Here is an 11,469-nt window from a genome sequence, read left to right as displayed (position 1 = left end):
GAGTTAATGCATAGTTAGTGTCGCAAACAACTGTGTCACCATGATTGCAGTTAATCAAATCTTTTGCTTTCAGTTGTACATAGTTATCATGATGTTGGGAGACTGCTAAATATTCTGGGATAGACAAAAGTTGGGTTGCTTGGCCTGAAGTGTTCGAAATAGGGACTGGCATAGAAATGACTTTAAACAATTTCATACTGGAAGGTTGAGATGAGATGGGGAATTTTAAAGTAATGTACAAATCTGATCGATGTCTGGCATACAAAAATTTGCCTTGTGCATAGAACAATGAGGGATCAGTGTGGACTAAATGAAACCCATGATATGATTTTCTTAACAAGCCAGTAATTTGATGAAGAGTATGACCAATGGTAGATTTTGAAATCAAAAAGGGGGACAACTTGCCTTCAATAAGAGTTTGGACTGCTGAAACTAACCTATTCATTTTGTTTTTGTACACAGTTACCTTGTTGACTTGATTTAACAAAACTTCAGAAATATTTACAAAAGATGATTCTAACTCACTAAAATTAGCCAACTTTGTTGCTAACAGTGAAATTGCAAAAGCATTGTTTTTGATACCATTCTTCAAATTGTTCATACGAGAATCAGTCAATTTCATGAAAGAAGATAAATGATCGCTGTGTTGTACCAATAAGTTTGCCATTTGATTAGTGTGCCTTGTCAACATATTAATGTGAGACGCAAGTATGTTTACATCGTCCATTGTGGCAGTTCCAAAAAAACTTTTTGACAACGAACCCACAAATGGTAACAGTGCCCTTGTCTGTCTCCTACGTGGAACTCTATTGAGGTCTACACTTGGAAGTAATACTTGAATAGATTTCATGGTTTCATTGAAATGAGTTGCTGCTTGCATATGTAGATTATGAACAAAATGACATTGTTCAAAGTAGAGCATTTTTGTTTATCTCCTGTACACTTTTCAACTTTTGGTATGGCAAACCTTTTTGGAAGGGGAATTCTGAATGTATGCATCCAATATTCTTGGGCTAGGATGATATTAGGTTCCTCCTTAAAGACAACACCGTAATTTATGCGTTGAATTAAACCGTTGCTTGTTTCAATTGGACTTGGGGATGCGGGGTGCAGGACTAGTATGGCCACCAATAGGAACATAAAGTTATGCAGGGTCCTCAATAATGGTCCTACGAAACATCCCATTAAAAAAATAAGGTTGATGTTGGAAAAGAGAATTCGTCAACATTAGTTTGAGTCGTCACTCATACTAATTAGCACTAACTAACTGTAACATACCAAAGTACTTACAAATTTGGTCTCATTAAAATTCCCAACATCAAAAAATTTAGATTTAAAGGGTAGAAGACAAATAAAAAATAATCTGATTGTGCACAGTATACCTGCATGAGTATACAAACTTATTGAGGACCTCAGACTCTATGTAGCTAAATTAGTGTTATACCTCAAAAGGTTTCTGCCCTAGAACAAACACACCTGCTGTATTTTGTAATAAATAAAGCAACATTTGTTTAGTCTTATTTTATTTGATTTGTTTTATATAAGTTTATTACACATTTATGTTTATTTTGGGGGGAAGGGGGTATTTGGGAGAGAATTTTTTTTTTTATACTTTTTTTTAAGTTTTACGTTTAAAGCACGTTTTACGTCGCGTTCCGATTTTCGTGAACTTTCGATTAATTTCTTTTAGAACTTTACCATCAAAACAATGGTCTGGTTCCCAGGTTTTGGTTCCATCGTCCCATTCAACTCTAATTTCTCGTCGTCCATTTCTAAACCTGCCAGCCAAGAAACCTTTCAATTTCCATTGTTTGTTTGGATCATGTGGCGGGATTGCTGGCACAGGTTGATCTGGTTGCTGTGACCCATCATCTCTCAGTGGATCATCGGTATCTGTGTCATCAGCTGTCTGGTGCTGATCCTCAGGAGGTTGGTCCTGGTTGTCTGTCTGATCATCACGATGTTGGTCGGCGGCATTAGACTGATCATGGAGTTGTTGCTGTTTTTGTTGTTATTGCTGTTGATGTGATGGTGGCTTATTGTCTTCATCTAAGTGTCCCCTGTGCTCTTCTGGATCATGGTAGAGTTTGAGATTGGTTGCGTTCATCATTGATTGATGAATTTTGTTGTCTGAACATCTCTGCAATTTATAGGTGAAGTTGGGACCCAGTCGAATGATTTCATAGGGACCATCTGCTTTATCATGGAGTTTGCTTGACAGACCTTTAGGAACTTTGTTGATTTTGATGAGGACTTTGTCTCCTAACTGAAAATCTGGAAGTTTCGTGTTGAGGTCGTGTCTTTCTTTGTTGCGAGCTTGATGCTTTTGGATGTTTGACTGGGCAATCTCATTGGTGACCTTCAGTTGTTGTAGTACCTCTTGAATATTCTCCTGGGCTTCTCTTGGTAGATTGTCTTTGGGCTGTAATGAGACATCAAAGTCTACTACATATGGTCTGTAAGCTTCAATACCTGACAATACAGCGAGACATTCCTTTTCGGTTGTATTGAACTTTTTCTGATCTGGGGTGAGAGATTTTCCTCCATATGCAATGACATACTCCTTGTTGTCATCGTCTAACTGACCTAATACATACCCGGATTCTCCACCAATTGTCATGTCTTGCTTTTTGTCCTTAATAACGTGATCTGAATTCACTATAAATTTGGGGAAATTTAACTTTAATTTGAACACTCGCTTGCTGTGATGAACTAAATTTAACTCGCTGATGTAATTTCTTATTGGTGTCAGCTCTACTGACGTTGTTGTATGTTGAACACAATCTGTCGTGGCTGCAATCCAAATAAGAAAAATGATGATAAAATATGAATACAAGTTTATTGAATGGAGCGTCGCATGGAAGTGTTATAAACAACAGTCACCAGTTACAAAAGTTTAAGTTCATTTACGTATAATATTTTAAAACTCTGGTGACCGTAACAGAGGTATAAACAAGGTGTAATAAAAATATAACCTCTGTATTATTAATAAACAATATGAAAAATAATAAAATCCAATGTAAACAATATAAAGAATATAAACAAAGACTTAACGTCGAGGAAATTCGAACTAAAGCTTGACAACGCGTATGTGAATTAGAACCAAAAGCGATTACAAAGATCTTAAACGATGAATGATTTGAAAGCCTTTATGGTATAATTTTATCTAATTTAACTGTCAATATTTACTGAGAACTTACAATTTGATCTAAACATGATTCCCGTATTTTGTTTCCCGAACTAACTTTAAATTACCTCCTTTTACTAAAGAGTCTCTTTAACTTAGAAATGGCGCTAAATTCAAATTCTAATTTACCACGCATCAATGCAACAAACAAAAGTATTTCATTTACTTGTCTATTCTACGACTATCAAAAATAAAACTATTTACTAAAAAAAAATACATGTGTTAACGGCAAAACTTAGACGGATGAAAAAGCAATTATTCTGTCTCCTAGCCGATAGGTTAATAATGAATTATTTCATAAACGACAAAGCTCAAATTTAGAAACTTATTCCTTTAAAATCATAACTTATTTAAATACCAAAATGAAAAAATAAACGTTTAAGCAAATTATTAATTTCTTAAAATCAAACTTTTAGGAACTTTGAAACAATAGAAAATAACAGAGAGCAACATACCTGCAATCCAAATAAGAAAAATGATGATAAAATATGAATACAAGTTTATTGAATGGAGCGTCGCATGGAAGTGACCGAGTTAGGCCAATTTTCCAGCGACGTCCCCACGCGCTTGGATTGCAGGTCATTGACCAATCAAAATTCAGTATTAGATGATCGGAAATATCAAAAGTGTGAAAATTTACAATTTTAAGAAAAAACCTATTAGTGATAAATCACGTGACCCGTACAGTTTATCCGTTTAATTGACATAACTCAGCGCAGCTGTACATAGCCGTGGGTCATTTGCAAAAAGAAAAAAAGTACAATAAAAATGAAACTTGATTACGTAATTGATTAAGCCTATTTCGGACTAGGCCGGATATCAAAGACTGATAAGTAAACTATTTACACACAATACAATGGATGGTCCATTAAGTGGACATGTTAGGGATTACTCAATTTACACCTTCTTACATTTTGTAAAAAAAACTAATAACAACAAATTTAATTTTTAAATGAATTTGTGGAAGGACAATACTTATTGATCTGTGGATGATCTCTTAAACTGATTTAGACTTTTCATAACTGCGTATCCATGATTATTAAAAGACGCTCTCTCTCTCTCTCTCTCTCTCTCTCTCTCTTTCTCTCTCTCTCTCTCTCTGTCTCTCTCTCTCTCTCTCTGAGCAAATAGCTTATTAGTCCGAACAATTTGCTAATTCGTCCGAACATATCGTAATTCGTCCGAACAATTCCTAATTCGTCCGTACATATAGCTTATTTGTCGGAACAAATTGCTAATTGTCCGAACAAATTCTGAATCGTCTGAACAAATCCGAATTCGTCCGAACAAATCCTAATCTAATTCTTCCGAACAAATAGCATATTCGTCTGAACAAATAAGATTTTTTATAAGTTTATCAGCGGTCTTATAGATGTAATTATTGATTTTAAAAAAAAAATCATGTTTAAAGGCACACACCTGCTTATCTTATTTGGTTCAAACACGGAAATCTAATTGCCTTCAATCTGTGGGACTTTTTCTTAAAGAACTCATTTCAATCAGATGCAGATAAATCAGTTTTATTCAGTTATGTGCCAAATATTCAACAAAGGAAGTCATTAATGCTAATTAATTTAAGCAAAATAATTTCCAAGAGAACAAGGAAGTGAATATAAAGTATATCATCAAAGGACACAGTTGTTAATGATCAATTATAGTATATTGTAGTACTTAGAGCTAAAGCTGTTTCTCGCGACCTGGTGTGATTATTAAAGCCATTTTTATTTGCGACTTTCTTTTAGCCATTGGATAATTGACAAAACAATATGGCCGATGGACAATCCAAACAACATTAATCCAGACAGAACTAAGCAAAGCTGAACCCATTTATTTTCTCCTGAAAAGAAACAAAAAAAAATTGTATTTGAATAATTATTTGTTCAATTCATTTGGAAAATAATTGAAAAAACCCTCACGGAAACAAAAGATGTATTTGCTATTATACATATATAATTACTTATACCGGTATTATATTTGAAATCAGGAAAAACGCATGATGGTATTCACTGTTTTACATGAATAGTTACACAATAGTTGGCCATGTTATTTAACAAAGTGATTAACCGTTTGGCAAAATATACAGAAACATCAATATGTTCTGAAGTTACTAGAGACAGTTTTTAATGTACTGGGTAATACATATATTTAATATAAGTGTTTTTCGGGCATTGGATATAATTCTATTCAGATATATTCAAACACGTATTTGAATCGGCTACATTAAAGATATTATCTGTACAGAGCACTATACACACTTTTGTACACAATGTAAAGTTTCATCAGTAAAATTTAGTTTATCATTTAAATATATACAAATATACGTGAACCATCTCAAACCATTTTATTGTAAAATGTGATACTGAAAAAAAGGTGATACTATACATGTATGCAGTATCACTTTAACAAAAAAAAAATAGCATACCTTTGGCTCCAACTTTTTGTAAAGGTTTGCCGAAGGATGCCGTTTCTTTTTTATCTAGTAATAATACAAAACATTTTGAATGCAAGTTAATGAACATATTATGATTATCATATAAAAGATTGAAAATATTTTACATTTAAAATCGAATGAACAGATTTATCACTACATATGTCTGTATATTTAAAACATTTGATTGAAACGTATTACATTTGAAATGATAACACAAATACGGTAAATTCAATCGACCGTTTTTTATTACTTTACCCGAACTTTGAGACTTTTAAGCAAAATCAGTTCCTGTTAAAATTAATTAGATTTAAAAATAATCTATTAAATACTTCTGTAAGTTAATCAAATATAATTTTTACTCTATATTGTAAACCGTAATTCCTAATTGTAAACCTACCTGTTATGACAGGGGGTACTGAGGTTTGTTTAAATGATTCATTATTGACTTTTTTGAAAGGTTTTGTTTTGTGTGAATCAGATCTAGCTGTGTTAAAAGGATTCATCTTGTATGAGTTTTTCTTTGTTACTAAATAAAGAAAAAAATATTAATTAAGTATTTGGCATCTGTATACAGATTAAGAATTTTGGAATGTTTAAAACACTAAACACTTTTCCAAAAATAAATATGCTATAATTTTTCTTATCTTACTGAAACGGATTTCAATATTTTAAGTAATTTGACGCAAGACAGCTGTTTAATGTTCGTTGTATATTTTCAACGACAACTCTACAGCATTTCTTCTAATTATTTGTTCAGTCAAATATAAATATCTTAAGTAGAAATGAATCTCGATTGGTATGCTCATAGCTACACAGTTTGACAAATTTATTCATTGTAGTGTATTCTAATTACACATTTTTTTAAAGATTCTGTGTTAAAGTTAAATGCTATAACACTCTAAATGACATGTAAAAATTCTTTATTGACGAAACATAATACTGATATCATATAAAGTCATAAAATTGAAACCAAATAGATTTAATAGTTGTTACAGTCATTAATTTTTTTTCGGAATTTCAAGTAGATATACATGTACTACTAGTCGTATTTACAAATATTAAATAACCAATAGAAATGCTTAATGTGTGAGCTACATATATTATGTAAGCATTCAACGATGTTTGTGTCTTCAGTATGTTTTTTTTTTCATTTTTAATTAACCATATACATGTACCTGTCTTGATGAATTGGCAGCCTGTAGAAGCATTACAGCGTGGTTTTGAACATGAGCAGCTTTGTTGGCAGCCAATACCGTAGTGTGGATAAGAACACTGCTTTTCACAGTATTTCCCAGTGAAACCAACAGGACAATGTGTAACTACAACGTTCAAATCAATTATAATAAAGCAATTCCTCTGATATGCAATACAAATTAATATATGTAACCTATTCCTTGATACCGATACCGAGATTTGAGTCCAAACTTTTAATGAAAAATCATATATTCAACTTACTACAGTATGACTGATATGAAAAGCGCTACCTTAATCAACATGTATATTAGTGATTTTCTTTCCAATTGTTTAATCAATTTAGACTAAAAAAGGGTTTTACTTCATAAGTATTCACAACGTAAATACCGCTCTTACATACAATGAAAGTTGAAATACTATATTTTAAACATAAACAGTATTTAGGGGCTTGGAAATTTGCTATATGTAGGTGTTCTCGTGGCTTACAAACATGCGCAAACTTAAATCCATGAAAGTTTATCGCAAAAAGGGAGCGTGGACCTACTGTGGGAATGCTGCAGGAGATTCAAGCTTGAACCTAGGCGACATGTTAGCTGCAGGACAGTAGCTCCCGGCCTGAAAAAAAAACTCGGATGGACGACCTGGGAGCTACAGTGCCTTGCATAGTAAAAAACTGCAATTTACTGCGCACAAAAATGGTCTAGTTTTGGAATCATTAATCTCACTTACGATCATATTCTGTACAAATATTTGATCCCAAAAATTTCCTGGGACATTTTACTAGAGATATCGTCTCTTCACTTGCCTCTGATATTCTTTTGAACATCATCACCAGCCCTGTACATTAAAGTGGTGAAAGTTTGTTTACATTTATGAATGGCGACTCTTGATCTTGACGTAAATTCACAGACTACATTTACTGAGGTTGGTTATAAAGTATGAGGCAATTAAAGTGACGATATCAGTAGTAAATTGGCTGAAGATTTTAATGGTACTAATTATATTTTCAGAAAATTTCTGAAAAAAAGTTAATAAGTCCAAAATTAGCGCAATATTTTGTGCGCCGTAAATTGCCATTTTGTCCTATGGTAGGAACTGTAGCTCCCAGGTCGTCCATTCGATTTTTTTTAAGACCGGGAGCTACAGTCCTGCAGCTAGGCGAAATGAATGCTACTGCTTCAGCTAAATACTTTTGAAAGTTAGTTGGTTTGTGGCTAACATTAAGGTTGTAGGGATAGGACCGATGAAAGATGAATAATGCTGACAATGTGCGCTCGAAAAAGAAAACACGGGATTCGTTTTGGTCTTGCAGGTAGTGGAATGATCGTTTTACAATTTTCTGAGACTACGACAATATTAAGGCTTTTTAAACTGGAAACACACAGACAACCCTTAGTTTCATATACAAAGTTCTAAGGACACATTAAGCCTATCTTTAAAACATATTGGTTTACTGTCAGCCGAAGTCTCAAACCGGAAGGCACGCGAAGAACACATGAATTGAGTCTACGCGTAATAAAATAGTGCAGAAAGTTTTCATGCATTTCAGTAAATATGTATTATAAAAACACGCAGCCATTAAATCTTTTTAAGTCCTCTGTGTATAAACAAAATTCTATTTAGAAAATAAATAAATAGTTTTATTGAACAAAATATTCTTGCTCAGGTTCAAATGTGGAATGAGTTACGTAACTGAATGCACAGCGCCGTTGACGATTCAGTTGGTGTACGAGCTCATTAATCAATAGAAGAGGTTAATGGTGGAATCGAAATTAAAGTTCCCAAAAACAATGTGCCAGTTTTGAAAATTTGTGAATTTTATTTTGACAATCTTTAACCTTAATACTATCAAACTTCATGCGCAAGCCGGAGTTAAAATCGGGACGGATAATACACAGGTGTTTTACAAATTAAATAGGTGTTTCATTGGCTTTTAGTCCATCTTGCGGTATGACTGCTGTTCATCTCGAAAGGAATTTTGTACAAAGAAAATAAAAACAAGTCTGAATTTGCCTTCTCGTTCGTTTGCTCTTTAGTTGATTAAACTGAATTTGAATTTTAAACAATGCATTGTAAGCAAAATCTATAATAGATTATACATTTTGGAATTCTTATACATCATATAATACATACAATCTTATCGATTAAAGAACCAAGTTAAATGTTAATGTTTATGTTTTCCGGCTTAGCTGGAATCAGGCTTGGGGTGAATTACATTGTAAAATAATGCTTTACATTACCATTACTTCGTGAATTAGGGCATTAAATTACTCAGTACCATTACCATTACTTAATTTTCTTGAAGTAATGCATTACATTACCATTACAAGAGTAAAGTAATGCATTACCATTTCTTTGTGAAAAGTCAATAAGTTTTAAATTTAATGACTTTTACAAGATTGCTGTTGCACTTGTAGTTCTCAAATTAAGGTTGGTCCCGTAACATTTACACGCTAATGGCGGAGTTGACAATCTCTGTTATTTATGTCTCTGATTTTCGGAGTATGCTTTTTGGGAGTTGATTTTAATCAACTCTCCTATGCAGTTACTCAGACAAACCGAAAGTGAAACAGTGTTTGGACTCAGCACAAATCATTGTTGCTTACAAGACTAAGTTCTTGAAAATAATTGATAAATTCGATGTAATGTATGCTAAAGCATCGTTTTTCAAGGAGACTTATTTATAAATACATTGAAAATAGTCAGATTTTAAATGGTACGAACAATTTTAATATTTTTTGTAGTCGTATGTATTCCTACGCCAGAGTTCAATATAGTCTCGTTAAACTCGACGCTCGGCTGTCTCCGTAAATCCTTGTCGGAGATTTACGGTGTCAGCCGAGCGTTTGGTTGAACGAAACAAGACTTCAATATTACTTTGATCCATACAATTTTCGAGAAATATTTCTATTACTGATACATAATTTGATTGAATTAATTTTATCTTTAAATATTATTTAACATGATTCATATGGGGGTTTCTCGACATTCTTGTCGAAAAAGTCAAAAAAGTCATATCATAAAAATGTGCGTAATTCAAATTAGAAACTACATGTACTTGTCATGCAAAATGACATATCATTGATTTTAAAATAAATAAACATCGACAAAATCAACTCCCGTCAGTTCTTCAGTACTTTGACGGTTGCATCGTAATTCGTGTGGGTGATGCACGAGTTTACACAAAAAAGTAGTAAGTGGCGAGAGGATTTATTTTTACCAATTAATTTTGCATGAATCGCAAATGAAGAAAATCATGTCAGATAAGTCCGTCTTAAAAATAAAATTGGCGACCGTGACAAATCTTTTCATTGTCAAAGATCTCTGAATCTTATTGTAAAAAAAAATTTCTAACGTCAGGTGCCTGTGTTTGTTATCAGTATACAAATGTTCATTTTGTTTGTTAATTCCGCAGTTTTAGAGTTTTCGGTGTTTTCATAAAACTTCTATTACGGATACCGTCCAACTTGTGGATTTTCCCTTGGATCACAAAATTGAATAAATCTAATAATAAAAAAATATCTACTTTGATATAGTTGTTTGATTTTCCCGGTTAATAGTAATTTATAAAATTTGTCCTTGGGGTCTTATTTTACATAATATACCGTTGTGTCAATTTTCTACAATTATGAAGGCCGGGATTGAGTAAAATTTAGACAAAGTATCAGACAATTGCAAAAAACCCGAATTAACATGGATTGTAACAACTAATTCAAACTCATAAATTTTGGAAGAATATTCGAGGAAATCCAGGACAATTATTGCAAAGCCCCCTAATTCCGTTACTACCCTAACTCCGTCATTCTCAGAAAACTCCTCGCCGGTTGAAATCAAGTGCGATTGTGACGTCATTTTTGCAAAAATCTTCAATCAAATGTCAACAATTTACAACGGTTATATTCAAGAATGTTTTAAAACATAACAAAATTACACCTTGTTTATTTTATGCAACAATAATTGCGTGAAATCAGCTAACACCTTTTCATGGGTGCACTAAAATAACGATATTTCTGACACGCGGGCCCATTTGATCATTTACCGTGGTCAGTCATTTTAAGAAAGGTCAAGACGAAACATTTCACATGTAATGCAATTTAGATAAAGGTAATTAATACATTTTTTCAGTGCGCAATAGCGTTTATGCACTACACTTGATGATAACGTCAACTCGTTCATGCCGTAATGTGTGCCTTGTACAAGGTAGGCCTATATATTATATATACGATACGTCGCTATTAAGAATATGCTTTATTTAAAAAAAAAGTAATGAATTAATATATTCATTTATAGGGCCTATAGTAAGTATTGGTATAAAATATTTAAAATATATAAGGACAGACATCAAACGGCATCCATACATTCTGAAAAGGTCATTGTGGTTGTTGTTACAAGGACCCATTTTTTTTTTCTGGCGATCATTTCATTTCGATGAAATTTAACAACATTTAAATTGTATGCAATATTTTAATTTATTATAACTTGACCTTGATACAAAATGAGTTTAAACAAAATTGCTAATGTGTCCCTATTCCCTGGCTTATCATAGAGCATGTGGGTGACGGAGTTGGGTTCATAAGATATGATAAGCACGTGTGCTTCAGTCGTATTCAGAGGGCTTTTTTGATTAATGATAAAAATATTTTTGTTGATGATTTTA

This window comes from Crassostrea angulata, unplaced genomic scaffold (genome assembly GCF_025612915.1).
Source record: "Crassostrea angulata isolate pt1a10 unplaced genomic scaffold, ASM2561291v2 HiC_scaffold_235, whole genome shotgun sequence".
Classification (NCBI taxonomy): Eukaryota; Metazoa; Mollusca; class Bivalvia; order Ostreida; family Ostreidae; genus Magallana; species Magallana angulata.
The sequence above is the reverse complement of the archived record's forward strand: the minus strand, read 5'-3'. Positions refer to the sequence as shown.